Source organism: Cynocephalus volans, chromosome 12 (assembly GCF_027409185.1).
Source record: "Cynocephalus volans isolate mCynVol1 chromosome 12, mCynVol1.pri, whole genome shotgun sequence".
NCBI lineage: Eukaryota > Metazoa > Chordata > Mammalia > Dermoptera > Cynocephalidae > Cynocephalus > Cynocephalus volans.
Window position 1 is genome coordinate 98,902,813 of NC_084471.1, and position 27,774 is coordinate 98,930,586.

Below are 27,774 nucleotides of genomic sequence, written 5' to 3' on the forward strand. Positions count from 1 at the left end.
ATTAAAGAAATAACACCTCAATGCATTACTCTGTTTTCATCTGCTGAACCCTCCCATTTGGAGGGGTTGTCAGGGGGCTGCTTTCAGCCCACCCAGCATATATATGTGTCTACCTTACATACCAGTTAAGTTTTGGTGAAGACTACAGCCTGGTTACAATTCTGGTGAGCTGCTAACCCCTGGGCATCTATTGTCAAGACTCATTTTTCCCAAGCTAAACAGATTGGCCCTGTATCCCCAGGGTGGATTCCCACCCTGTAGCATGTTAGCACTTTGGCATAAATAACCCTCTGCTAAAATGGAAAAAGTGATTGGAATTTAAATAACATTTACATAAAGTAGAAACACTCTGCCTTGAGTACTAATTAAGGAACAACCAAAAGCTCCTCTATAACAATGAGTGAAATTATCAATAGCTATCTCTGGGCTGGTGGCCTGGATGTTGGTGGGGGGCACCACTGTGAGGCATGAGGATTTGCATACAGATTATAAATTTATATTCACAAGTGTTTAGTCCATTTTGCACTGCTATAGCAAAATACCTGAGATGGGGTAATTTATAAAAAAGAGAAATTCATTTTCTCACAGATCGGGAGGCTGGGAAGACCAAGATCAAGGCTCCAGCATCTAGTGAAGGCCTTCTTGTTGTCTGATCCCATGGTGGAAGCAGAGAGAGAGAGAGAGAGAGAGAGAGAGAGAGAAAGAGAGAGAGAGAGGTGCTAAACATGCCCTTTTATAAGGAATCCCCTCCTGCAATAATAAACCCAGTCTCACAATAAGGGCACTAATCCATTCATGATGGCAGGTCCCTGATGGCCTTATCACCTCTTAAAGATCCTACCTCTTAAAACTGTTACAATGGCAATTGAATGTCAGCATGAGTTTGGGAGGGGACAAACATTCAAACCATAACAACACGTATCTACAAGGCAGCATGGTACATAACATATTGTATAATTGATAATGTAATTAGATGTTAGGTAACATTTGTCATATAGGCATGTACCTCATAGTACACATGTTCTCCAGCCTTCATGGGTTTCCTTCTTAGTGCTTCCGTACCATTCTGAGTGCCACGATCCTGAACACCACAGAAATCCATTCTTCACCTGGTTTTCAATTCATTTCATATCATTTCCCAGAAGCCTTAAGGAATGTTCACATGTTCCCCAAATCTACTCATTTGGTCCCTGACCTCTTAGTGACATCCCTGCTCAAGAACACGGCAAATGACTTCTTGCTGACCTGAATTCTTCATGGTCCCACTACTTCCCTCCAATCTCTTTACCCACATGGGAAACTTTACCCCTTGTGGATGGTCTGTAAACATTTTAAAGAATTTTGTCTTAGTTATATATGCACATACTTTAAAGAATCAAATAATACTACAAAGCAGATTATTAAAATTAATAATTCCTACCCTTCCCATCTCCTCTTATCAATTTCCACCTACCCACAGGCAGCCACTCTATATGTGTATATATAATGCACATACACATATATGCACACATATGTAAGATATACATTGCTTATAGTAATAACATGTTTATATTAATGTATATTGGTTTATGTATATTATATATATTCATGTGTGTGTATGTGTATATGTTAATTTACCATCATAGGTGAAGAATGTCTTGCTCTAACTCCCATCTGTACCCCCTACCTCCCATCCCACACACTTTCCCCATCTCACTGTCCTCCTGATATAGTTACATTTTAGTTATAGAGATACTCACTTGTTATACTGTTGTGGATATATAAATGTTATAGATACACGTGGATATATAAATGGAATGTATTATGATTGCTCTTATAGACTGAATGAGTCCTCCCAAAATTTATATGTCAAATCCTAATCTCCAATGCAATGGTATTAGGAGGTGGTGACTTTCGGAGGTGATTAGATCACGAGGGCTGAGCCTTCTATAAATGGGATTAGTGCCCTTAAAAAATAGGTCACAAAGAGCAGCGCCCCCTTCCACCATGTGAGGTTACAGCAAAAAAGACAGTCGTCGGTGAATCAGAAAGCACACCGTCAGCAGACACTGAATCTGCCGGCACTTTGATCTTGGACTGCCTCCAGAATCATGAAGAGTGGATGTCTACTGTTGAACAACCCGGTCTATGCTAGTTTGTTACAGCAACCCAAATGGACTAAGACTATTAGTTTTGTCTTTAAACATACTTTTTTGTTTCCCTGAAGTCAATAATAGTTTATTTTTCTGGAATTAACACTAATTCAGCTTCAAGCCTTCCACCAATTGTCTAAATCCTCCCATCAGGGATTCTATCAATTTTAACTTTAACAAATCTCTCCTGGAGTTTTCTGATCTGCTCTGAGATGGACCCATAACTCTCAATAACTGGTGTGTGGCTGTCATCTTGAGACCGCCCTTCACAATTGCTGCTGCAGACTGAATGTTTGTGTTCCCCAAATCCATATGTTGAAATCTTAACCCCCCGTGCAATGGCGTTACCAAGTGCATCCTCTTGAGAGATCATTATTGTGAGCAGTTCTGCCTTCATGTGTGGAATTAGTGTCCTTTTATCCTCTCATTTAATTATAACAAATCATTTTCTAAGAAAAAATACATAAAAGATAACCTTTTTGAGACTCGTTTCTGAAATGTCTTTATTCTACCCTCAACCTAAATTTATAGTTGGGCTAGGTATAATATATGTTGAAAGTCCTTTTCCTTCAGAATTTTGCAGGCCTCTCTCCTTTGTCATCTAGCTTCCAGGATTCCTGTGGAGATGCCCAAGGCCATCATGAGTTCACATTCCTTGTGTATGAACTTTTTTATCTCCACTCTGGAGACACGTATTTACTTTGTTGCCAAAGTTCTGATATTTTACAACATGCCCTTGTGTGGGATAGTTAAAGTCTTGACACTCATACCCTTCAGTTCTGTGAAATTTGCTTTAAATTTCTTGGACAATATCTTCTCCTAAGTTTTTTTATTCTCTTTTTCTAGAGCTCCTATATTTGGGGTATTGAACATTCTGGATGATTATATTATTTTCTTCTCTTTTCTTTCTATTTTTGCATCTCTTTGCCTTCTTATTACATTTTCCGGAGTTTTTTTCAAACTTCTTTCAACTCTTCCAAGTTTTTAATTTCTGCTATCATTTTTAACTTCTAAGAGCTTTTTTGTTTGTTTTCTGAATGTTTTTGTTGTATTAAACATTGTATCTTTGTTCTATAGCTCTACTATCCTTCCTTACATCTCTGTAAATATCAAGTATTTTCAGTATACTTGGCCTGCATACTCGTTTCCTCCAAGTTGTTTTACTTTGTGTATTTGCTCTTATCTATGGCTTTCATGTTATAGACTTCCCTCCAGCATGTATGGTAATCTTGTTGGTTGGTTTATATGTGAAAGTAAGAAAATGCCGCTGACGGTCCTGAGCTGGCGCACAAGCTGTCAGCAGTGGGGTTTACTATGAGAGAATTAGCTTAGCTGACACTCCTCCCATTGTCACCATGGTACTTCATTCTCAACTGTGCCTAACATCCCCTCATTTCAGTGACTGCCCGATTTACCTTCTCTCACCTTCTGCCGGGGTGAGAGAGAAGCAGTGGTCCGGCTGCACTGTGTGGGAGCAAGGATTTGGGGCTCTCACTGCTTCCTAAATAGACTTCCAACAAATGTTCCTGTTCTCGGCCCCCAACTTCACACCCACCTCCATAGTCACAACACATCTTGACCCTCTGGGGACTTCTTCCATGTAACTCAAATTACTTCTCAGTTTTTTCCCCTTGTTCGCCACACATTCTCAGGTCTATTGAGTCAGCTGTTACTCATCCAGCTGGTGTCCAACCTCCAAAAGTTAATTGTCATTGTCTCCTCTTCTATTCTCTTTGTCTTTATGGATAAAAACGTTTCATAGACTCCCTTTTCTATCGTTTCAGAGTGGTTTCAGCAGCAGTGAAAGTAAATACCTTCACTCAATCCATTGCTACACCTAGCAACCGAGGAGTGGTGATTAGTGAAAGTGTTCTGAAGGCTTGGGATAAGAGCTATATGTGGACACTTCAGAAAGTCTGTGAAAAATAGAATTAAAACATAATAGAAACATTTCCACGAACTTTTAGAAGTACCTTCGTACAACTCCAGGGGGAAATTCTATAAATGCGACACTGAAAGCCTGCCATCTGCCAGAAGCTGGCTGAACTCAATCCTACAGGAATATCCAGACTGACTTCACCGCACCTTGCATCCTGGTCCTGAACTCACCTTCAAGCCCCAGAGAGAAGATTCTGCCTTACTTGGTCCAAAGCCCTCCTCTTTTCCTGCCCCGGAATGACAAATAGTGGGAATATGCATTATCTTCAGGGAAAGTCCCCACCCTTATCCCTGGGGTGTAATCTGGTCTTGTGGGATCCAGACAAGGCAGCCATGCTACTCTATATACATCTTCCCCAGAAGTCAGCTGTCTGATCTTACAACACACCATGGAGGGGACATCAGGATTCCAGACCAGGTGATGCTAGGCCAGTCCCATCCCAGATCACATTTATAGCCTATATTCCAGTATAACTAAAAAGCTCAAATCAGCATCCCTCTTGTCATTGTCTGATCTCCCAGGATAATGTGAGCAAATAATTTGACCTACCCTAACAAAATACAGCCATTTTCATAAACAGTTCAATCTACACCCACATTAAAAAAAAAATCTCAGTTTTATAAAGGCACATTTTTGCTAAAGACTCATACTCCACATTACTAAATATATTATTCAGTACCTCAATCTACACCTGAATTCAGGTTCTTCATGAATTCACAATTTTCTATAAGACAATGAGTGGATATTGTACACTAAATACCATATCAAGACACTGGTTTGAGGATGGTGCTACTAATAGAGCTTGTCTCCTATGCATGAGCTGCAGCTGAACCATTGCATGACTGTGTCCCACCAGAGCAGGGTTCTGCCAATGCTAGTTCAGATGAAACAGGAGATTTATGACCCTTTTCTGATCCCTCTACTTGGTGTAAGGGAGCACTGTTCCTGAATGGTGCTAATCAGAGCCTAAGCAACCACTCAATAGTTCTGTTCTCTTAAATTTCAATAGTTCTTTGTACAGATGAATTTTATCAGGTTAAACCCCGTGAAATTGCTGACATTCGATTTTTTTTTGACCTATAAAAATAGCAATTTTATATGATTCAACATAATAAGGAGAAAAGCACTTAGAGTCAGGAGGCTTGGTTTTGAATCCTGGCTGTCTTGCTCAGTGGCTGTTAGGCCTTAGCTAGTCACTGAATGTCTCTCTGGACACAGGTTTTCAAATGGAGCAAGCTTGTCTGCTGCATGGGATTATCACGGAGATTAAATGAGTGACAGAATCCGACACTCTCAATACAAAGCCACTGAGTAAATTGTCAAAACACTTGCTCATTTATTACTTTATTTGATCTTCACAACAATCCTCTGAGGTAGACATGAAAAACACAGTCTATTTGTTGAATTTTAGAGAGGAGGAAGTCGCTGCTTCTAGACTGAATGGTTTGCACAGAATTATCCAGCTAGCAGAGCTAGAATTCGAACCTAGTTCTCTTGATCCTTGGCCTAGTAGTGCTTTTTCCCCCCACATTGACCTTCTTTCTCATCAGCAGAGCATTTCAAAAAGAAAATCTTCAGGAGTTAACTAAACTTCAAGAATCATAATGCGATAAAACACAGCACCAAAACTGAACATTCTTGAATCTTTCTTTTGATGGTGCAGAAACCTACCTAGCACCTAATGCTCTATCTACAAATTCATTTATTTAATCCCAATAATAATCCTTTTTCAAATATTTATTTATTTTTAACTGACACAGTGATTATACATATTTATGGGGTACAGAGTTATATGTATATAATGTGTGATGATCAAATCAGGCTAATTAACACATTCATCATTATAAAAATTTATCATTTCTTTGTGACGAGAACATTTGAGCTCCTCTCTTCTAGCCATTTGAGAACATTCAGTAAATTACTGTTAATTATAGATGTATAGCGCTAGTGCGCACCACTAGAACTTATCTTTCCTGTCTAACTGTAATTTTATATCCATTAACCAGCCTCTCCCTACCCCCCTTCCCACCTCTACTTCCCAGCCTCCAGTAATCATAATTCTAATCTTTACTTCTAAAAACTCAGCTTTTTTTTTTTTTTTTTTTAGCTCCCACATATGAGTGAGATCATGCAGGATTTATCTTTCTGTGCCCGACTTATTTCAGTTAACAGAATGTCCTCCAGGCTCATTCACATTGTCACAAATGACAGGATTTTATTCTTTTTCATGCCTGAGTAGTATTCCATTGTGTGTGTATCTGTATATATGTGCGTATGTATATGTGTACATGTGTGTGTGTATGTATATATACATACCACATTTACTTTATCCATTCATCTGTTGATGAACACCTAGGTTGATTCCATATCTCGGCTATTGTGAATAGTGCTGCAATGAACAGGGGCGTGCAAATATCTCTTTGGTATACTAATTGCCCTTCTTTTTGGTAAATATCCAGCAGAGGGACTGATGGATTATATGATAGTTCTATTTTTAGTTTTTTGAGGAACCTCCATACTGTTTTCCACAATGGTGTACTAATTTACATTCCCACCAACAGTGTTTAGGCGTCCCTTTTCTCACCAGTATTTATTACTTTTTGTCTTTTTGATAGTAGCCATTCTGACTGGGATGAGATGATATCCCATTGTGGTTTTGATTTACATTTCCCTGGTGATTAGTGACGTTGAGCATTTTTTCATATACCCGTTGGCCATTTGTATATTTTCTTTTAAGAAATGTCTATTCAGCTCATTTGCCCAGTTTTAATCAGATTATTTGTGTTTTTTTCCTGTTGAGTTGTTTAAGTTCCTTGTATATACTGGATATTAATCCACTTGTCAGATGAATAGTTTGCAAATATTTTCTCCCATTCTGCTGATTCCTTCTTTACCCCGTTGATTGTTTCTTTTGCTGTGAGGAAGGTTTTTAGTTTGATGTAATCCCATTTGCCTATTTTTTCTTTTGTTGTCTGTACTTTAGAAGTTTTCTCCATAAAATTTTTGCCCAGACCAATATCTTGGAGTGTTTCTTGTATGATTTCTTCTAGTGGTTTTACAGTTTTTGGTCTTACATTTAAGTCTTTAATACATATTGAGTTGATTTTGGTATAAGGTGAGAGATAGGGGCCTAGTTTCATTCTTCTACATATGGATATCCAGTTTTCTCAGCACCATTTATTGAAGAAGCTGTCCTTTACCGAATATATGTTTTGGGCACCTTTGTCACAAATCAGTTGGCTGTAGATACGTGGATTCATTCCTGGGTTCTATATTCTGTTCCATTCGTCTGCATGTCTGTTTTATGCCAGTACCATGGTGTTTGGGTTACTATAGCTTTGTAGTATAATTTAAAGTCAGGTAGTGTGATGCCTCCAGTTTTGTTCTTTTTGCTCAGGATTGCTTTGGCTATTAAGGGTTTTCTGTGGATCCACATAAACTTCAGGATTGTTTTGTCTATTTCTGTGAAAAATGTTGTCGGTGTTTTGATAGAGATTGTGCTGAATCTGTAGATCAATTTGGATAGTATGGTCATTTCTAACAATAATCCTTTAAGGGGGTGATAGGTCCCTGAACAAGAAAGCTGGGGTTCAGAGTGGCTTGATAAGTGGCATGAGGTTGCACATCTCCACCTATTTGTATATGTCCTCATGGTAATCATCTTAAGAATCAATATCCACTGTATGGAAGATGGACCAGAATTTCATGCTCATAAGTTACATGGGGACATAAAAACTTGACTTGGATTTGGCGTGGTCTCTTAAAGCCATGTGGATTTGATTTAATAGACAAGAATTCAAAGATGTGAGTTCCCCTGGTTCTGACACTGTGATCTTTGGCCAATCACTTAACAATCGTGAGCTATTTTCTCTCTCTGTAAAATATAAAGTTGTCTTCTTTTAGCTTTAATATTGTAGAGTCTAAATTTAGAAAGTCCCATTACACAACAACCTGCACTTAGCTGTCCATCCAGGAGTTACTCTGGGACAGGCTTGGACTCCTATAGGAGGGCATATGAGCCTGGCTTCCACTGCCAGTAGATGTTACCAGAACACTACACGCAGCTGTGGGAAGAACCATAGTCAGTGTCCATGAGTGTCAAAGACTAAGACAGAAAGAGCTTCGAGAGGATTCTACTCAAATTGTCAGCTCCCACAGCCTCTGAGGAATGATCAGATAAAAGTCTAAGAAGGAGAATCCCCAGTAGATGTCCCAATCAGCTTAGTGCTCCAGAGAGCGTCCATTTCCAAACAACTGTGTGCCCCTGCATTGGGAAAATGACTCTGCCTGGAGAACCACCTCCCTGTGTTCACCCCAAAACTTCCTGCCACCAGCTTTTAATGAGCATCCCTCTCCCAGCTCTCTAGAACAGGAGACTTCAGACTGCATTTCATTGGAGAGAGAGGGCATATCAATGCAGATGGGACCAGAATAGCAACTCCCCTTGGCATCTGGGTCCTTTCTTGGATGCTAGGACCATGCAGCTCTTTTCTGGGGAGAAAACTTCAGCATACTCCACAGGGCTCCATGTTGACTACCCGTCTTGCACTGTTCCTTTAACTTTTGCAGATTTCAAAGGTGTTGACTCTTTGCCTGGACTGGTCCCCTATTTTTTCCCTGACATCTACTTCTCCTTGATTGATTTCTATTAGCTTAATTGGCAGATGACCCATTGCTACCCTGATCATATCCTTCCATAAGCTCTTACTTCCTCTTTTCTTTCTTCCTCAGATTCCTTGACCTGGTCCTGCTCACAGCACGACCTGGCATCATGGACATGGCCCTCTTTCCATGTTTGGTGACTGTCCTCTTTCCTGTTTTCCTCTGCAACTGCATGACTCTGCATGGATGCATGCCAGCCTACAGGCCTGGCATCACAGGCAGTGACTGTGCCAGCTCTGAGACCAATGCCATGGCCTGAAGCCCTTGGGGCAGGGAACCACAGTGAAATTCAACCCCCAACTGTGACTCTGGTGATTGAAAGAGAAGGTGCCTCACTTCTTTCTGGTATTACTGTGTTTCCTAATGTTATGATCCTGAGGAAAGTGGTATGGGTAGGTTGTATTATCATGAAAGCTATGATCACACTCTAACATGACTAATTAGATAGTGTAGTGAATTGAAGTATGTCCCCACAAAACTCTCTGAAGCTTGAATTGTGTCCCCCAAGTTTTATGTATTAGAAACTTAGCCCCCACTGTGACTGTTAAGAGGGTAGAAAATCCTATTATGATAATCAAAATGGGGATCCCTGAAGGGGTGATTGGATTGTAGGACCATGCAGTAGTGAATGGATTAAAAATGGTGGTCGGGGTGTGGTTCTGAGGGCTTTAAAAGAAGAGGAGAGTCTTGTTTCTCTCTCTCTCTCCTCTCTCTGCTTCCACCATCTTGCAATGTGAGACCCTCTGGTTCCCTGTCACCACCACCAGATGGACTTTGGACTTCTCAGCCTCAGAAACTGCAAGCAAATTTCATTTTCTTTATAAATCACCCAGTTTCAGGTATTTTGTTATAAGCAAAATACACAGAGTAATACAGATAGATTCTCTTAGATAAAATTACTCCAAGTATATTTTCTCTTAATTCCTTGTGCCATTTACTATGTTTTATGTAAGTTCAGTGAACACTTGACCTTACATACAGGTCAAGTATTTGTATTTTTCCTTTAGGTTCTGTCAGTCCCCTGGTTGCTAAATGTACTTGCTCTTAGTTTTGTTCAGAAATTCAAACCATAAAATTAAAATATCCAGACTTATTAGCAGCCCCTCTAATGATGGTTGATGTTAATCATAATAAATCAAAAGCACTGTGAGATCCCAAAGTATTCTATGAATCATCGAAAAAAGAGAAAAGCACATCCTGACCCATTTTAGTGATAAAATTATGGTTCTCTGGCTCACTCATTTAATGCACACCTACTGTGTGCAAGGCATGTGGTACTATCGAGGGGGCTGACAGAGACATATCTGTCATACATAATACATACAAGGAAATCATGATTAATAGGTGAAATAAAATAGGTGAAAATGATTATAGCTTAAAAGGAAAGTCATTTCCCAAGAGATGTAGCGATCAAGAATATGGGATTTCAGAAGAGGAAGATGTCAGTAAAACCTGGAGGTGGGGTAAGCGGAGATGGGGAAGGCTTCACAGAGAGGAGAGAATTGACCTGAGTCTTTAAGGATGGGTAGTGTTTGAATACATGGAAACAGAGTAGCAGGACATCCTGTGTGTGGAGAACACCAAGCAGAGACAAAGATCAAGATACCTGTGAAGAAGAGTGTGAGGGGCAGAGAGTGTAAATAAATGGGGGCGAAAATAGATATGTTGGGGACAGTCATGAAGAGCCTTGAATGACAACTTTAGCCCATTGCTTATAAGTTACTGAAGGCTTTTTCCAGATCAAGATGGCAGAAAAGACGGTCCCCAGCATCACTCTCTCCCACAATCGACCTATTACAACTATTAAAAAAACAATAACAGCCAAGCTGGGGCCACTAGAGCTCAAGGGAAGAGGAGGAGAGACCTATGGAGTTCATGAAGGTGGGAGAAGCTGTGATGAGAGAAAGAAAGGACTGCTCCGACCATTACGAGGCCCGGCCACTTCCAGGCTGGCACTGGTGAGCGCATGGAGCAAGAGCTGGCAAAAACCACAGCTGTGCCCTTCGTATGAAGTTGCTTGGAGGCTGCAGGGAAGAGGATGGCCTTGGTGGCCCCCAGGCCAGCAAGACCACTGACAGGGTTCCCATGGACCCACATGAGTGAGGGGCCACAGACAACTGAAAAAAGGAGCCACTGAGGCCAATGAGTCATCACAAGGGAGCAGCACATGGCCTGCCCCATGGAAAGTGTTTGGAGTGCAGAGGGTGGGGAAGACGGGCCACCAGGGGAACATTGGGGCATAGCACGGACAGGAAATTTGCTCTCCAATCAGCACAGTCCACTCAGTGGAGACTGGTCAGGGGGTGCAATATAGAACTGCAGGGGGTGCAGTTTGCTGAAAAGGCTCAGACCCAGACCAGAGTTTTCACACAACCCAGGTATATAGGACCTCACAAGACCCAGAAGTACTTAAAAGGTCAACAATTACAATGTGAGCTGCACAAAAAGCCTTGCTCAGGGAATCGGCAGCAAAGCAGCAATTTATTTCAGCCACAGGGCTCAAGTGCTGGTCCCCACAAGAAGATCCCCGATTTTGGAAGTAAGCAAAGGACAACAAATAGTTCAGGTGAAGAGTTTAAGTGGTGGAGATAGCTAATAATTCAACACAGAAGTGAAAGAAAACATAAAATACCCAAAGATCAGAGACAAAGTTCTGATATTAACCAGAAAAAGCCTAACACCACCAAAGAACAGCTATAAAAGCCAAAAAAGCCAGAAGCCCTCCGGGCTCCTAAGCTGGGGTGAGGGGAGCCTGCAGGCCTCAGCCACACACCCCCAGCCCCCGCCCTCTGCAAGCAGGCCAGCCCCACCCCCCACCTCCCACCTCCATTTCCCTACCCCCGCCACCTGCCCCTTCCACTGCTCTGCAACAACATCTTTGAAAGTGAAGAATAATAATAATAAATAAATAATTTTTTTTAGAAATGATGAGACACCTAATCCAACTCCTTTGTTTTATAGGTTAAGGGGGAAAAAAGGAGTTATTGAAGGCTTTGATTTGGGGAGAAATAATATACTCTTGATGAAGATTAACCCAAAGAAGTACTAGAAGGAATAGAAAGGTTAAAAAGCTATGGACATCATCCAGAGAAGAGGAATTTTCATTCTCTGAAGGTTAGATTATATGTCATACTCAGTTGATCAGAATACTGTACTAGAATTTAAAACCACCTATCTCCAGCTACTCTGGATGAAGGGAAATTTGCTGTACTTGGTGAAGTGTGGGGTGGTGAAAGGTTACATGTCCTGCAAGATGACATCCTTTAGTTAGCTTGAGACATGCTTCTAAGCATCACAATGAATTATCCTTCAAGTAATAAACACCCTCACCTTTCATATGCTGATTCACTTTAGACAATTACTTGGTCACCATCCATGAAAAGATGACATTTCATTAAGCAGGAGAGACTTAAAATGCTACGTAAGGTAAATGAACCCAGGAAAGAGCCCTGTGACAATTACAATTCAGAGATGTGTGTAGCGAGTGTTGCTGTCATCAAGAATAGCAACCCACACAGCACAAAGATACGAGAAATTTAGCTGCAGCCATCACCAGCTTAACTCTTGGGCTTCTCTATCTGGCCCATGTGCTGAGAAAGTTTTGAATAATGGGAGCATTTTTAATAAATGTAATATAGGACTGAATAAAGACATCATAGCAATACTGTTGTTATTTAAAATAGTTCAGCACTTTATTATATTTTGATTAGCACTTCTGATAATTACTTTTATTTCTTTTGCATGCCCCATCCCATTCCTCTTCTGTTCAGCATGTTTCAGTATGCACCAGAATAATTTTCAAGATTAGGCCCTGAGGTGTCAATTCCCTTCTTCTAGTATATTCTCCAACTAACTAGTTAATCACCTGCTTGCTCATTACTTTCTCCCTTAATGATGACAGGTGGTAACAGTCTCCAGAGACGATCCTACCAACATTGATATTTCTTCCGCATTGGAAGAGTACTCATCTCTCCAGATCATAAAGAATACATTTATTTTAAGATACAGTGGAGAGAATATGCAGAAATTAAAGTTCATTTAATGACAGTAATGAGAGCCTTAGTAGTTTGCAGGAATTGTGCCTTGTGCAGAAGGCCTTAGCTTCGTGCTAATGCCAGTTCTGGTCTTTCTAGCCTGGTGCTCTACTCCAATATTCTCATAATCTGGCCCTTAGGTGTTAGGTTTCAAAACAACTTGGGAATTCAGAGGCAGAGAAAACTCGAAAGACATATCTTATCTCTAATCTTGAGTTCTGTGTCTCTCTCATGTTCTCTGTCTTGAATTTATTTTCTCTTCCTACACCTATCTGTCCATGGGGGCCCTCCTTTAATTTTTTTTAATCTCTGCATTGCCACCTCTTTGCCCTTCTCTTGTCTCTAAGCTCCTGGGTGTTTTTTTCTGTCTCATGTGGTCAGAAGCTTTGATCTCAGTGACTGGTCACATAGCTGCATTTCCAAAGATTGTACAGTCCCCAGTCTGGATTCACTGCTGGCACAAGTGCTTGGCATTTGCATTCCAACAGAGGAATGCAAAGACTCGTCCTATCATGTGCCGGGTGCTATGTGGCTCCTCATATATGTGAGCTCAGTCACTCCCTTATCAAACCTGTGAGGCAGGTATCAGGCCCATATCCCAGTAAAGGAAACCAAATTATGCCAGAGACATCGAGCAATTTGCCAGTTAGTAGCAGGGCTAGACTTCACCTCTCGCATCATGTTGCTGTCTTGCTTGGTCTGATCCATGTGTTTATCTGGGGAGGTTTATGTCTTAATCACCTCCAGCTGCTATAACAAAATATCATAAACTAGATGGCTTAAACAATGATTTATTTCTCATAGTTGTAGAGTTTGGAAGTCTGAGACCAGAGTGCCAGCAGGGTCAGGTTCTTGGTGAGGGCCCTCTTCACGATTTACAGACAATTGTCTTCTGGCTGTATCCTCAGTGTAGCAGAAAGAGAACTAGCTAGCTTTCATGTCTCTTCTTATAAAGAGCCCATGAATAAGGGCTCTGCCCTCAGACCTAATTACTTCCCACAAGCCTCACTTGCAAATACACCACATCGGAATTAGGGTTTCAACATATAATTTGGGGGGCACACAAATGTCCAGCCTGTTGCAATTTGCAAACCTTCTTTTGTAGCCTATAAAGGTAGAATGGCTCATTCAGGGCCTCCAGAGAGGCCAGGGCTTATTAGATTTACCATTAGACTGAGGTGATGGTCTATGTCAGGTCTAGAGAGTATTTATTACTGGAAAAGCCAGAGATTCAAAAGGTCCAGTGGCGGAAGTCAGTGGTTTGGTAGTAAGGCAGAACATCTATAGGTTGTGTTAGGGTCTTTTGACTGCAAGCAATGGAAACAGATTCTTCCTACATAGAAGAATGGGCAGTAGCTTCCAAAACTGAAGAAATGCAAAAAGCTGCCAAACAGATTCAAGAAGAGCAGGAACCAGGGCACCTGAGAATCCAAGTAAGAGGAACTAGTTGATGGTCTCGTTAGGGTGCAGCCAGAGGATAAATTAGCTTAAACTTTTTTCCTGTCTGCTAATGGTTCTAAGTTCAAGGAGAGAGTCCAGTTGGAAGACCGTGACTGATAGCCCCACCAACAAACATGATTGCAAAGAACTTTAAGAATATCAAACCAGTTATCCCTGTTCTCCTTCCAGCTGCTTAAAATGCAGTTTTTTCCCATTCTATACTACTCCTCTCCACCATACTAGTACCAGCCCACTCTAGAAGATTCCTTCTTCTCCATGACCTGCCGGAAGAGCAACACCGTCTTATCTCTATGTTTAACCCATGAAGTTTTCCCTCCCACCCACTACTCCTCTACCTCACAACCTTGATGATGCCCAATTTTTGACAAAGCATTGGCCACACCAACAATTGAAAAAAAATGTATGAATCAATCTTTGTACTATTCTAGGTTGGAGTAACCATCACTGCACCAGAACAAATAGAAATGGGAGGAATTAAAGCTTAACAAGCACTTACTGAGCTCCTGTTACGTGCAAAATGCCATTCAACGTGGATTGTTAAGACAGCTCTATCTTCCTCCTACCCATTTCTTCCTCCCTCCCATGTAAGATCTTAGTGCATCTGCAAACTGGACTGACTGGTCTCTTGAGCACTCTGATTTCTCTGCAGTCAAAGAAATTTTGCTTCAGTCTGATTATCTCACACTGATAAAAATAAACAATAAATCTTTGTACTGCGGACCAAAAAAAAAATGTCATATCTGTATTAAATGCACTTTTGGGTGACACGGCCCCTGTATTAGTCCATTTCTGTTGCTTATAACAGAATATTGAAACGGGGCGATTTATAAGAAAACAAAATTTCTTTCTTACAGTTCAGAGACTGGGACGTCCACATTCCAGGGGGCACATCTGGTGAGGAACTTCTTAGTGGGAACTCTCTACAGGGTCCTGTGGCAACCAGGGTGTCACATGGCAAGAATGGGCTGAGCAAGAGAGAGCTAACCTTCTCACTTGTTCTCCTTATAAAGCCATCAGAACAATGCTCATTACTCCATGAATGAATTGATCTATTCACAAAGGCGCAGTCCTCATAATCTAATCAACTCTCAGAGACCCCACCTTTCAAATACCATAATTGGTTCTCCCACCCTCTGAACACTGTTACAATGGAGATCAAGCTTCGATGAGTTTGGGGGGACATTCAATCCACGGCAGCCCCTTTCTCTGACTTTTATTCTCCTCATGGCCTCTGTGCTCCTGTAGGACCATTTCCTTCCATTTCTTCTTCCCTTCATTCTTCCTCTGCTTTATACCCTCCCTCCTTCCTTCTTTCCATCTTAACCTCTTGGCTTCTTTGCTTTTTTCTCTTCTCCTATTGAGATAAAAACTAAACAACAAAAAGCACCTGCCTGAAGCTGGCGAGAAGCCTTCAGGAATCAGCCCCCCACCAAGGACCACGAAGCTTTCTTCCTCCCCCTGACTCCAACCCTCTCCAGGTCTCTAGTGGACCTGGTTTCTGCAGATTCCATGCCAATAGTTGGCTGCTTCGCTGGAACAATATCATCATGTATCACCAGGGAAATGAAACCTACAGTGAAAATGATAGTATTGGGGTTTCGTTTTACTTTACTGTTAATAGAATCTTAGAGCCTCTTCTCCCAGAAGGAGCCCTAGCATGCTTGAACCACAAACAGTGTGGGAGGGGAAGCCACACAACCCCTCCCTCTAATGATGCCAGCCACAGGCCAACTCAAACCTCAGCTCATTTTATACACCCCTAAACTCAGAATAATTTGAAGCAGGGGACCTGGAGGCAGAAGAGGAAAATAGAAATCTGCTGAAAGTGATCTGCCAGAGAAACCCAGGGGGCTGTATACACTGATCTTCAACACCAAGACATTCTGAAGCAGTCAAAGGGAAATTGTTTAAATGTTTTTGGAAGAACATACTAAGATGGTGAATCAATATGGAACTTAAGTGAAATTGGCTTTGGCAGATGAAAAAGAAGTATTTTAAAATCAGTTCACGCCACTAACTTGTTTTGGGTTGTTGACTGTGTTTGATCTCACTGGACCCCATTTTTGCTGTTTATAAAATATAAAAAGAAGAAAATGTTGAGATTGATGATTTCTTACAACATTTCTAGTTCTAACCATCTATAATTCTAATCAAGACTAGAAGATTGTGGCTAAAGGTGAAGCTATTTAGAGAGCTTTTCCCTGTGACCCACTGGAGCAGTGATAGGGACAACAGTATAACCAAAGTGAAGCCTCAGCAATCAGCTCGCTCCTTCTCGGAATTCTCTGGCTTCCCTGGGATTCAACAAGAGTTAATGCACTTGGCCTTTTAGGTGACCTGTTGATTTGTGCCTCTGCATCCAATCAAGCCCCTGAGGCAAGGGCTGGCCAGATAATTACAGGTGTCAAAGAGAATAGTTAGAATCACATGCATTAATGGTCTCAAGTGGAGACTGCACCTTGCACCCTGCTCAGGACTCAATGGGCCCACCCGTAAAAAGAATAAGAAAAAATTTGAAAATGTGTAGTCAGATCTCAAGGCAAAAGAATTTGCCCTCAGAAGTAAGAGGAAAGTTGGAGGCAATTTTCCCCACTTAGTTGGGAACATTTTCTAAAACAGAGTTGAGATTCTGCGCTGATCATTTGCATATCTGCTCTTAGATTCATTCCCTGACTTTCTCTGACAAAACATATTTCCCAGGCTGCCTTGCCAATGGTCTTCTCACCGGGCTCTGCTCATGGAAGGTACTAGTAGGAGATCAGAAGATAGGGGGAATGAAAAAAGCACAGAATGTCTCCTTCTCTCTGCCTAGCCATGGGGATGCAACCTCATCAACAGGCTAGGTCTTCTCTGTGATCCAAGCTCCCACCCAGAAGATCTGACTCTTAGGCTCTCTTCTTTTGCCTCTAGTTCTAGGGATAGCAGCAGGTTGTTGATATTGCTAATCTCTGATTATTGTGCTATTATCCTCAAATTGGCTTTTCAGCTCTTCCAGCCCCTTTGAGATGAGTTCCCCATACTATGTTTCTTCTATTAGACTACTTGGCCTGGACTTTCTTTCCCTGACCTTATGCTAGCTCATGCAGATGGCAGATTCTGACCATGTGCTGACCCTGATGTACCATCTGCATAAAGGAATACGTTGGGTACAACTCTAATTGCTTCTGATGCACTTCCCAGGGATGTCACCTCAAAAAGCTCTCCCCACCTTGGTGAAAGCAAGATCATCAGCTCAGTGGCTCCATGATGATGAAGTCAACACTGACAGTGACAAGGACAAGTGAGCCAATTCTGGTGCCCCTATGAGCGGCACGCCAAGCCCGCCACCTGGTAGAGCAGAGAAACTGCATTGACAGCTGTTACAGGAGAACGTTAATGACTACCTTTGATTGTGTGTGACCCAGACAAATCCACCGGGAAAAGGGAAGGGATTTGAGAGCCTCTAAAGATCCAGAGACAAATATTATAATTACCACTGACATTATTCCCACAGCTCTTGATTGTTTTCACAGTGCTGTTTCCTGGGGAAGAAAGGATGTTAATAATCATTTAAAAAGCACGTTTAAACATTTATATCACTTGATACATATATTCCAGATGAAGATTCTGATATTCAGAAAAGCTACACACTTACGTAGTATAGATTAAACCAAAATCCTAGTTTTTAGATTTTAGTTTCTGTGCTTTATAAGGAGCATACAGCAAGTGATAGTGAGGGACGCCACTAGGTTGCTGAGGACATCTATAGAGAAGGTAGGGCTGCTGTAGACAAGGCTCAACCTGTATACACATTTACAGCAATACTCACCATACTAAATGTAGTTAGCTGTTCACATCTCTGTATGAATCGTGAGCTAGAGAACAGGAACAAGGTATTAGCCCACTCTAACTCCAGTGTCTTATACGTGCCCAATAAACAGACGAATGAGGGCAGAGCAAGCCACTAACTGGGTCAAAACAATTATTGATGGAATTGGAAGTTAGGGTCTGATAATAGAGTCAATCATATAGGTAGGCCTTGTTGGAATACACTTATGTCTTCCTATTTCTTAAGATCCCACCTAACAGCTCCTCACAGGACTGGAATTCCACCATAAGAGATCCATTCCTTCGGTCTTTGGGAGTCTCTATGGCAGAGCAAATATCTCTGACACTGGGTATAATGATGAGCTTGATTCAGAAAGAAAAAAAAGAGAACAGGTCTCTGAGTAGTCCCACTTGGGTATGTGCCCCTCAGACACACTTGCATGCAATTGCAGTGATGTGTGTACTGGTTTGTGCAACAGTAGTCCTAATAGCAGACAGCTGGAAGCACTCCGGGTGTCCATCTACAGGGGATTAGTTAAATAAACTACAAGACTTTCTATGCATTTATTAAAAAGAATGGAGAAACTATTTATTGATGATATAGAATCATCTCTGGGATATGTGAAGGGAAAGAAGCAAGATGGAGACTGCATATGAAATATGTTAACTTTTGGGTAAGAAAAAGGATGGAATAAAAATGTATATCTTATCTGCTTTGCTTCCCTAAAGTAGCCCTGGAGGAATACACAGGAAACCGATACAAATGCTCGCCTGCAGGGAACAGGAGCGGAGGGAACGGTCTGGATGGGAACGTGGGGTGACCAAGACTTCTTAATGTGTACCTACTGAATTCATTTGGGGTTTTGAACATTGGAATGTATTAACTAATCAAAAAAATGTAATTTGATATAATTTCATTTAAAAGAGAGGATCCCAAAAAGGAAATGGGAAGATACCAAGAAAAAGCCGTGGCACTCCAGGACTTCTCCAGAAGTCCTTCTTCAGTCTCCCAGAAATAGGTCACTGCTGAGCCCCACAGGTGTTCTGTCCTGCCCTGCTGTAGCACTGGCCACATCTGCCTGGCTCTGGAACTACTGAGCCTACGTGCACCCAGGTCACCTGATGGTTAATCCCTAGAGAGCAGAGCCCATGACTGACTCTGCTTTTTCTTCCTTGTGGTTCTAGACATATAAAAGTCCTTTAAAAATAAATAAATCTCTGTTAAATAGAAGTGAATTTTTTCCTACTGCCAAGTCTAATTCTGCCTTCATATTCCTGAACATGGGCCAGAGATTTCTCCTTCCTTTTCCTCAAAAAGCATTTTTAGAATTCATTTAGTAATAGCACACTTGTTGGTTTTTGAAATGGCTTTCACAGCCCCCAATAGTGGATGAGGGCAGTCTTTCCACTCACTACCAAGCAGTGGTAGGAGGGGGCCTGGGCAGCCATGCAAGGTAAAGGGCAACTGAATTGGAGACTCCTGTAAGTCACAAACTTGCCCATGAATCCAGACATGAGAATACTGAATGAGCTGCACATGGGCCTCATGAGGGCAGGAGGAAAGCCCAAAACTCACGATCGAAAAGGATGATGTGATTCAGGTTTTATCCAGACAGATGTCCTATCTAAAAAGGGTCTCTCCAAAAAGTGGACATAGGAATCCAGGGAGTATGTTTGTTTATTCACTCATTCATTCATTCATTATTTACCATATTCCATGTAGAATGGCACTGAGGTTTCAGCAATGCGCACTGCAGGTCATGCTTAAACTCAGGCAGGCAGTTGTAGCAGCATTCCCAGCAATTAATCCAACCACCTTCCCAATCAGTGCATGCTCTACAGAAAGCAAAACTCAGCCATACCTTCAGGATATGAGGTCATAGGGGCTGGTTGGATCATCGGAGTCCTAGATAAATGGTCTGGCATTCAGAATATGGCTCCATATAGAAACCCAATCATATGAACTGACCGCTGCAGTGGTCAAAAGAGGGCAAGGACTCGATGTCATGAGGTTGCCCATAGCTCATATCAGACACCTGATCCATGACAGCAAATCCCAGACCCTGTTATCTGGAGGACCATGGCTGCTACACTCAGGTCAGGATTGGCTGAGAAGGCCTGAGAAAGATAGAATTGGCAACGAAAACCCTAGATCATGAACACACGTTCGCATTTTCTGTGCACTATCAGCCAAAGCTCCCTCCACTTCCACACGTTTCCCTCATATTTCACACTGCCCTTTTGTGCCCACTCTGTTCCATTAAAACTGCCCTGATTCTATCTTCAAAAACACAGTGATGGAGCCGAGAGGAAGAGGACATAATGTAGGTTACCCCAGCTTTACACTTAGGACACTTTTATTGCTTTTATGTCGACTTTTTAATCTTACTGATAAGTTTTCAAATCTAGAAAATAGTGAGTCTATGTTGGGTATCAGAAGAGGTTACCTTAACATTTAAATTCTGGAAATCCGTACAGCACAGAAGACTGGAGATTTTGTACTGACTCAGTCACTGGTTAGCCAGGCAACTTAAGGATGTCACTTAACTCTTCTGTGCCTGATTCTTCCTCAGTCTAATGGGAAGAGGCACGCCTATTTGCATTATAGGTAAAAATACATGATGTAACAGTGTTCTGAAAAAGGACAAACACTATACAAATATGAAAGATGTTTTTTAATTATTATATTTCTAAGTTGTCTATAAGTAAGTCTATTTGGGATGAATCTCATTATAATATTCTCATTGTAGAGTCAAGGTGGGTGCCTGAAGAGAGAGATTAGAGAATGTTATTTGGGTATTTTTAAAAGCTGCCTTGTTCATTATCTATGACAATAATAGGTCTCTTTCGGACTAGAATATCTTCTCACATTAAAGATTTTTGTTTTGATACTAGACGCAAGATGAGACACAAAGCAGTCCATGTGCAAGGTTGAAACAGCACTGACTGCTTAGCTACTCCTGAATATTTTTAGCTCAACTCCACCACTTTCAAAGTATCTGCAGACAAGAGGTTCAGATATATTACAGGCTCAGAGAATGGCTTCAGAAATAATCAAAACATCACATGCAGTATCAAGGAAAATTTAGAGATTCCCTTACAGCGGCAAGGACAGTATTTTATGAGCAAATAAAATAACACAAATGTGAAATTTATTGATGTTGTGTAAAAAGAGCTCTGCCCTGAATAAATGCATGATGCAGGGTAATGCTACCTAATGTAGGGACGAACTTCTCCCTTCCATGTACTCCTCCAGCACAGTCTTAGACCCCTTTTATCATGGTTTTTCATCATTTATGCAGCAGTTTTTACTGAGAGCCTGCTGGGCTCCAAGTCGTGTCCTAAGAATTCAGCTGTGAACACAAGAAAGTCTCTACCCTCATGAAGCTTACATTCTTGTAGGAGAGCCAGAAGAAATAAGCAAGAAAGTATTTACTATAATTCTACATAGAGATAAATGCCGTGTAAAAATATAGCAGGGTGGGGAGATAAAGGGCAACAGGTGCAAGCAACATGGTTGTCAGGGAAAGTCACTCTGAAGAGGTGATATTTGAACAAAAGAAGCGACAGAGTGAGCCATGGGAGGGGGTTCCGTCTGACTGATCTGACCGGCATGAGCATTTCATCTCAAGACAAGAGGGGGACAATAAACACATCACAAAAAATGTTGGCCACAAGCATGCTGGCACTGCCAGAGACGACTGAGAATGTCTTCAACACGCACTGCTGCCAGCTGCGTGAGAAAAGCTTTCCCAGGGTAGCTGCTGCCCCACCTGCATGGGCCCTGGAGTGAAATCCCACAGAGCCCACCTGAGCCCTGCCTGCAGAGAGGCCAGACCACACAGACCTGCGGCTGGAAGCAGAGCACGAAGCCAGACCCAGCCTGGATTACCTAATCCTCAGCCGACATAACAGATGTGTTAGCAGGAGAAATAACTGATTGTCGTTTTAAGCCTCTAGGTTTGGGATGGTCTGTTACTCCGCAGCAGCCAACTATTGCAGAACACAAGATAGTGATAGGTGCTGAGATCAACGAGGTGAGAAGGAAAGTGGGAAGTATTCGGTGGGGACGCAGTTCAGTTATGATGATCAGAGAAGATAACATTTGAGTAAGATCTGAAGGACGTGAGGGAACAAGCCATGCAGATGTCTGGAGGAGGCGCATTCCCAGAAGAAGAAAAAGCAGATGAGAGCCTCAGAGCGGGAGTGTGCGCCCCAGGCTCCCAAAGAGTAAGGAAGCCAGTGTGGCTGGCGTGGAGCAAGTGAGAGAGAGAACAGAGGCAGGTCAGGTTAGGAGCCAAGCAGACAGGTGTGCAGGGCCTTTAGGTCCCCCAAGTAGATTTTAAGCAGAGGAGCAGTTTGTTGGACTTTATTTTGGAAGGGTCACTGAACCTGCTGTGCTGTGAACAGAATGTAGAGAGACAAGAATGGAGGCGGGGGGCTGGCCAGGAGCCTGCTGCAATAGTCCAGGGGGGAGACGGGGGAGAGGGGCTCAAATGAGAACGACAGCAACGGAGGTGATGGGAAGTGACCAGAGTTTGGAAATGAATGGTTTGCATGTAGAGCTGATGAGATTTGCAGTTGTATCCCATACGGAATGCAAGAGAGACTTCGGGGATGACTCCAGGGTTTTAGTCCGCAGCAAGCAGAAGGCTGGAGTTAGCACTCTCTCAGATGGGGAAGGCTTTAAAGCCGCAAGCCTGAGGGAAAGAGCTCATCTTCATGCTGATTGTGCGAAATGTGAGCTACCCGTTAGTCGTCCAATGGGAATGTCCCAGAGGCACTTTGAGGTATGGAATGGAGATATCAATTGGGAGCCATCAGCGTATTAATCAAGTATTTTTCTCACGCCAGTCAAGACCTGAGAAAACCTTTGTCAGGGAGGAGAGACCAAAATGGAAAACTGAAATCATCAAGAGCAGATTTGCTAATATTTCTGTAGGATCTTCTTCAAGCCACATGGCAAATAGTTAACACAGTGCTCAGTTTAGCTCTATCCCTGGAACTGCATCGGTCTGGGCAAGCTTCATTTCTGCCTCACTGTGATGAGTTTCCACCTTGTCAGCTGAGGCAAAGCCCGAAACTCAGAGGAGTTTGTGTGCTGGTGAGAGACGCACGGGGTCCGACTCCCACTGCCTTAATACCTAGGGCTGATATATTGGGAGGGTGGTGTTGTCCTGAGAGGAAGGAAAACACTGCCCCAGCCATGTGGGGGGCTAGGAAGAGGGACAGGGGCTTCTCTGACTCTGCAGACCACCCTGAACAGGTGCCACTGCCTCAGTCTGTGGGTGCAGCTTGCTCGGGCTTCATCTGTTAGAAACCTATATTGAAGCAGACGGCAGGGAACAGGGAACCCATATGCAAAGCAACATTGCCCTGTCTCAAAGAGTGACGCTCATGCTGAGCTGAGATACAGAGCTCAGAGGAGAAATCGACTGAGAAAATGTAAGTGGCCAACCTGTGGCATCAAATGATAACTTCAAAATTAATGCCCACAATGTTGTGAAATCACTACAAATACAATTGTTCAATAACTCAAAGTAAGTTTTAAAACTCGATTCCCTTTTGCTGCTGTTATCACCCAACTCTAGCTAAGAAAATTCAGCCTCATAAACTTGAAAATGTTTGATTTAGTTTTAAAAAACTTTGTGACCTTTTAAACTAACAAGGGCTGCTGGGAGCAAAAACTGATGTTTAGATTATCGAAAGCATGCTAAGAGCTTGGGCCTAGAAGTAGGATGGTGTACGTAAACTCTACAAAGGGAACATGAGGTCACAGAGGAGAGTGACTGGGAAGACAAAGGTCTGTGTCACATTAAAAAGTCATGAGAGAAAGATGCTCAGGCCAGACTTGGAATCACACTTTAGATTCCTTGTTACAAAGCTTTAACATTGTTATAAGTTGGACAACTTGCCCATTTCCCTTTCACTTTGGGACAAGTAGAGGAAGTCTTAAAGTTTCACACTATGCTCACACACTCTGACATCTTACTACTCTTAAATTATGATGGAACCCTTAAAGGCCTAGTACAGCAAAGAGCTAAGCCTAGGCTTAGCATTTCTGTGCACGTGGGAGTAAAAGACTGCACTTCCTCAAAAGACATGTTGCAATTGGTTGATTCCATGTCTTGGCTATTGTGAATAGCACTGCAATAAACATGGGAGTGCAGGTTTCCCTTCAACATTCTGATTTCTGATTGAATCAAGAAAATGCAGTATCTATACACAATGGAATACCATGCAGCCATTAAAAAGAGTGAAATCCTGTCATTCACAGCAACATAAATAAGCCTGGATGGCATTATGTTAAATGAAATAAGCCAGGCACAGAAAGATAAATACCATATCGTCTCACTCATATGTGGAAGCTAAAATAGTTGATCTTGTAGAAGTAGAAAGTAAAATAGAGGTCACTAGAGGCTGGAAGGTGGGGGGATGGGTTAGATAGGGAGAGGTTTGCCAACAGATACGAAATTACAGCTAGATAGGAGGAATAAACTCGAGCATTCTATAGGGTGACTATAGTTAACAATAATTCATTGTGTAATTTCAAATAGCTAGAAGAGAAGATTCTGAGTGTTTCCAACACAAAGGAATGACAAATGTTTGAAGTGATGAATATGTTAATTACCCTGATTTGATCATTACACATTATATACATATACCAAATATCACATCGTACCCCATAAATGTGTATAATTATTATGTGTCAATTAAAAATAATAATAAAAATATATACTGCAATGGGGATGCAGGATTACAGGTATAGCATGCATGGCCCCAGTGCAGGGCTGCCCATTTGGGGAGCATCTCAGATGTGTTTTCTTTGAACCTTTGTCTCTAGAAAATTAAAACCTAGTAAAGGAGATTCACAAAGACAGCCAAGCAGAACCAGAACTTTCATCCCCTGGAGCATCTTACAGGAATTATTCTGGTCGCTTCCCTGGCTTACAGAGGAGGGGAAATATGGGACAGGAAAGTCAAATAAAGGTGATAGTTGAGATGGCTTTTAAAGAGTAAAAAGAATTTTGAGAGGAAAAGAGGACAGACCCTGGGCCAGCAGGTGAAAACACAGAGACACAGACAGAATTCAGTTCAACAAGGAAGAGTTTTTGACAGAATTATTCAACAGTGGAACAGGCTTCCTCAAAAAGCAGAGAGAGAAAAATTACTGAGCGTATTTCTTTCTCCCTTTCTTATTGTCTTTTCTTTCTTTTGGGGCAAAAATACATTGAGTAAAAGGTGTCCTGCTGCAGGCACTGTGCTTTGATCTGCATTATGCTGCCTCTCGATGGCTGGCTGCATGAACCACTGGAATTGCCACCCATTCTCCTTGCTCTGTCCCGATCACACATATTGAATATGTCTGGTGGGGGGTGGGGGGAGGAATAAAGTACAGACAGGATTTCTGTATTGATGAGGTGGTTGGACTAGTTCAACTATCAATTTATATCCCATCACCCAAAGAGATAAGAAAACCACTGCTTAAAAACAAACCAAAAAAAATCTGAAACAATCATTTTCAAACCTGGAAGATCTGAAGGTGAATACCCGCGTGCCACACAGTTTGGTGATAAGGAGCTCATCTGTCGTCTGCCCGAACAGCCGGGACGTGTGCTGGCTGCCGGCCCTCACCTGCGCAAGTGAGGCAGAGAAAGACCTTGTCTTCTCGGTTGGTTTAGCAGAATGCCACCAGGTGCAACCAGTCAGGCTCTACCCTGCGTTTCCTCTTCAGACGATGATGATCCAAGTCTCTCTGGAGAGCAAAGGGCCTCCTTCAGAGCCACTGTGCCCCCTTTACCTCCTCTCCACGGACCACAGCAAGCTCAGAAATCCACAGCATCAAACTTGCAAGCATTAGAAGGAGCCCTTAAGACCTGCTGTTCCAAGCATATTTCACAGGCCATGGGACTGGGACCCAGAGTGGGCACCTTCCCCTGGGCCTTGGCAAGGCCCTGCTTCCACACAACTTAGACAAAAATAAATAGACCACCTACCCTCCCTGAATCCTCTGCTTCTTGCCAGCATTTCCACTGTTTTAACCTCTCTCCATGTCCCTCTTGGAAATATTCCCTCCGTGGGCACCTCTACCCATGCCACCAAGAAATGGCGACTGCAGAGATGTTAGTAAGTAGAGCCAGGCAATGACAAGGGGGATGTAGAAGTGAGGGACACCCCCGACCTCGCCACTGTCAACAGCTCCTGCAAGCACCAGTGGGGAGAAGCCAGGCTAATCGGCCGGGACTGCCATGCAGCGTGATTCCTCCTGCTCTGGCTTGTCCCTTCTCATCCTATCTGTATGGAATCCTCCAGCTTAGACTGAAACCGTCTCCTCTTGGTCCATCACAGCTTCCCCAGAGCATACCTGCCTAACTAGGCCATTACTGGACTCTTTTGGCTCACCCTCGGCAATCCTTTTTACTTAAAATCATCTCTGCTTCCTAACCCGGTTATCAGCTGTCACTGCTGAGAGAGGGTTGGCTGCTAAATTAGTTGGTGCTCACTGTCCTGTAGTCCTTATGTCTCTCTTCCTGCCACAGAGCACTCGTAAAAGCACTCGTGGTGACCAGTGGGCACTCGTGCAGTCGAGACTGCGGATCCATCACCCTTCTTCTTGGGTGTGGACATGAAGGTACGTTTCTGTGCAACTAGCATTCAAAAAGCAATCAACAACCTCCATCATTAAGCAACCTTTCTCTGCCTTTTCAGCGTCATCCAAACACCGTTCTCAAAACCAATATATCTCAGAATTTATATAAAGTGAGAGAAATTTGCCTTGACAGTAGATCTCTTCAGAAATTTTGACCATTCAGCTCATAAAAACTCCTATTTCCCACCCCCACATCCAGCTTAGATATGACTGATCTGGGAAACAGAATAGAAGAATCTCAGATTCTGTTACAGAAACGAGGCATAGGTGGAATTTCCTTCCCCTCTCCTGGGAAAGCAGGAGTTCTGCACACTCTTTGGATTCAAAAGTGGTGTCCATTCATTGTGGTCTTCCCAAAAACCAGGTCTCACCATCTAATTCTCCAGTTCAATATTCAGTGGCTCAACTCCACATCCAAATTTACTTTCCAACTTTTTAGTCTGCACAATCTGGCTTTACCTACTTTCCCATCTCGTTTGCTGGCCTTTGTTTACAAAGCAAACAAGTCAAGCAGAACTACTCTTACTGTTCTTTAATGAAGTCCCGCACTCGCTCAGCTTTAGGCTTTGACCAAGCTGCCTGTAATGTTCTTCCTCACCTCCTGGCCCATCTCTGCAGGTCCACATTTTACTGCCTTTGTAGGATAGCATGAGAAAAGAGACAGAAATTGACTCAAAAGGAATTAATTAGAAAGACAGAAGGATATCTCAAGAAAACCAAAAGCACAAGTACAGCCAGGCTTTACAAGTCACTGGAATAAGAAGCTGTAAGGCCCTGGGGGGCAGTGATTCATGTCTCTCACTGTCCACCGGTCCTCCCTTCCTCACTAGTCACATGCTCTTATCGCTACTTCCTCCCCTGAGTCTGCTCTGTTGTTTTCAGTCTCTGCTTTCTCTGTCTTTCCATGTGTACTGACCAAACGGGCCCACCTCAGGCTCTTACATGTTTTCTCAGCTCGAAGCCCACCAACCATATGACTAGTATCCTGCAGTGTACGCCAATTCCCAACGTATGGAGGAGGAGATCTCATTGGATCAACTTGGCCGTGCTTCTGTGTGCTGCTGAGAGGACGATGTTCTCATAGCAGCA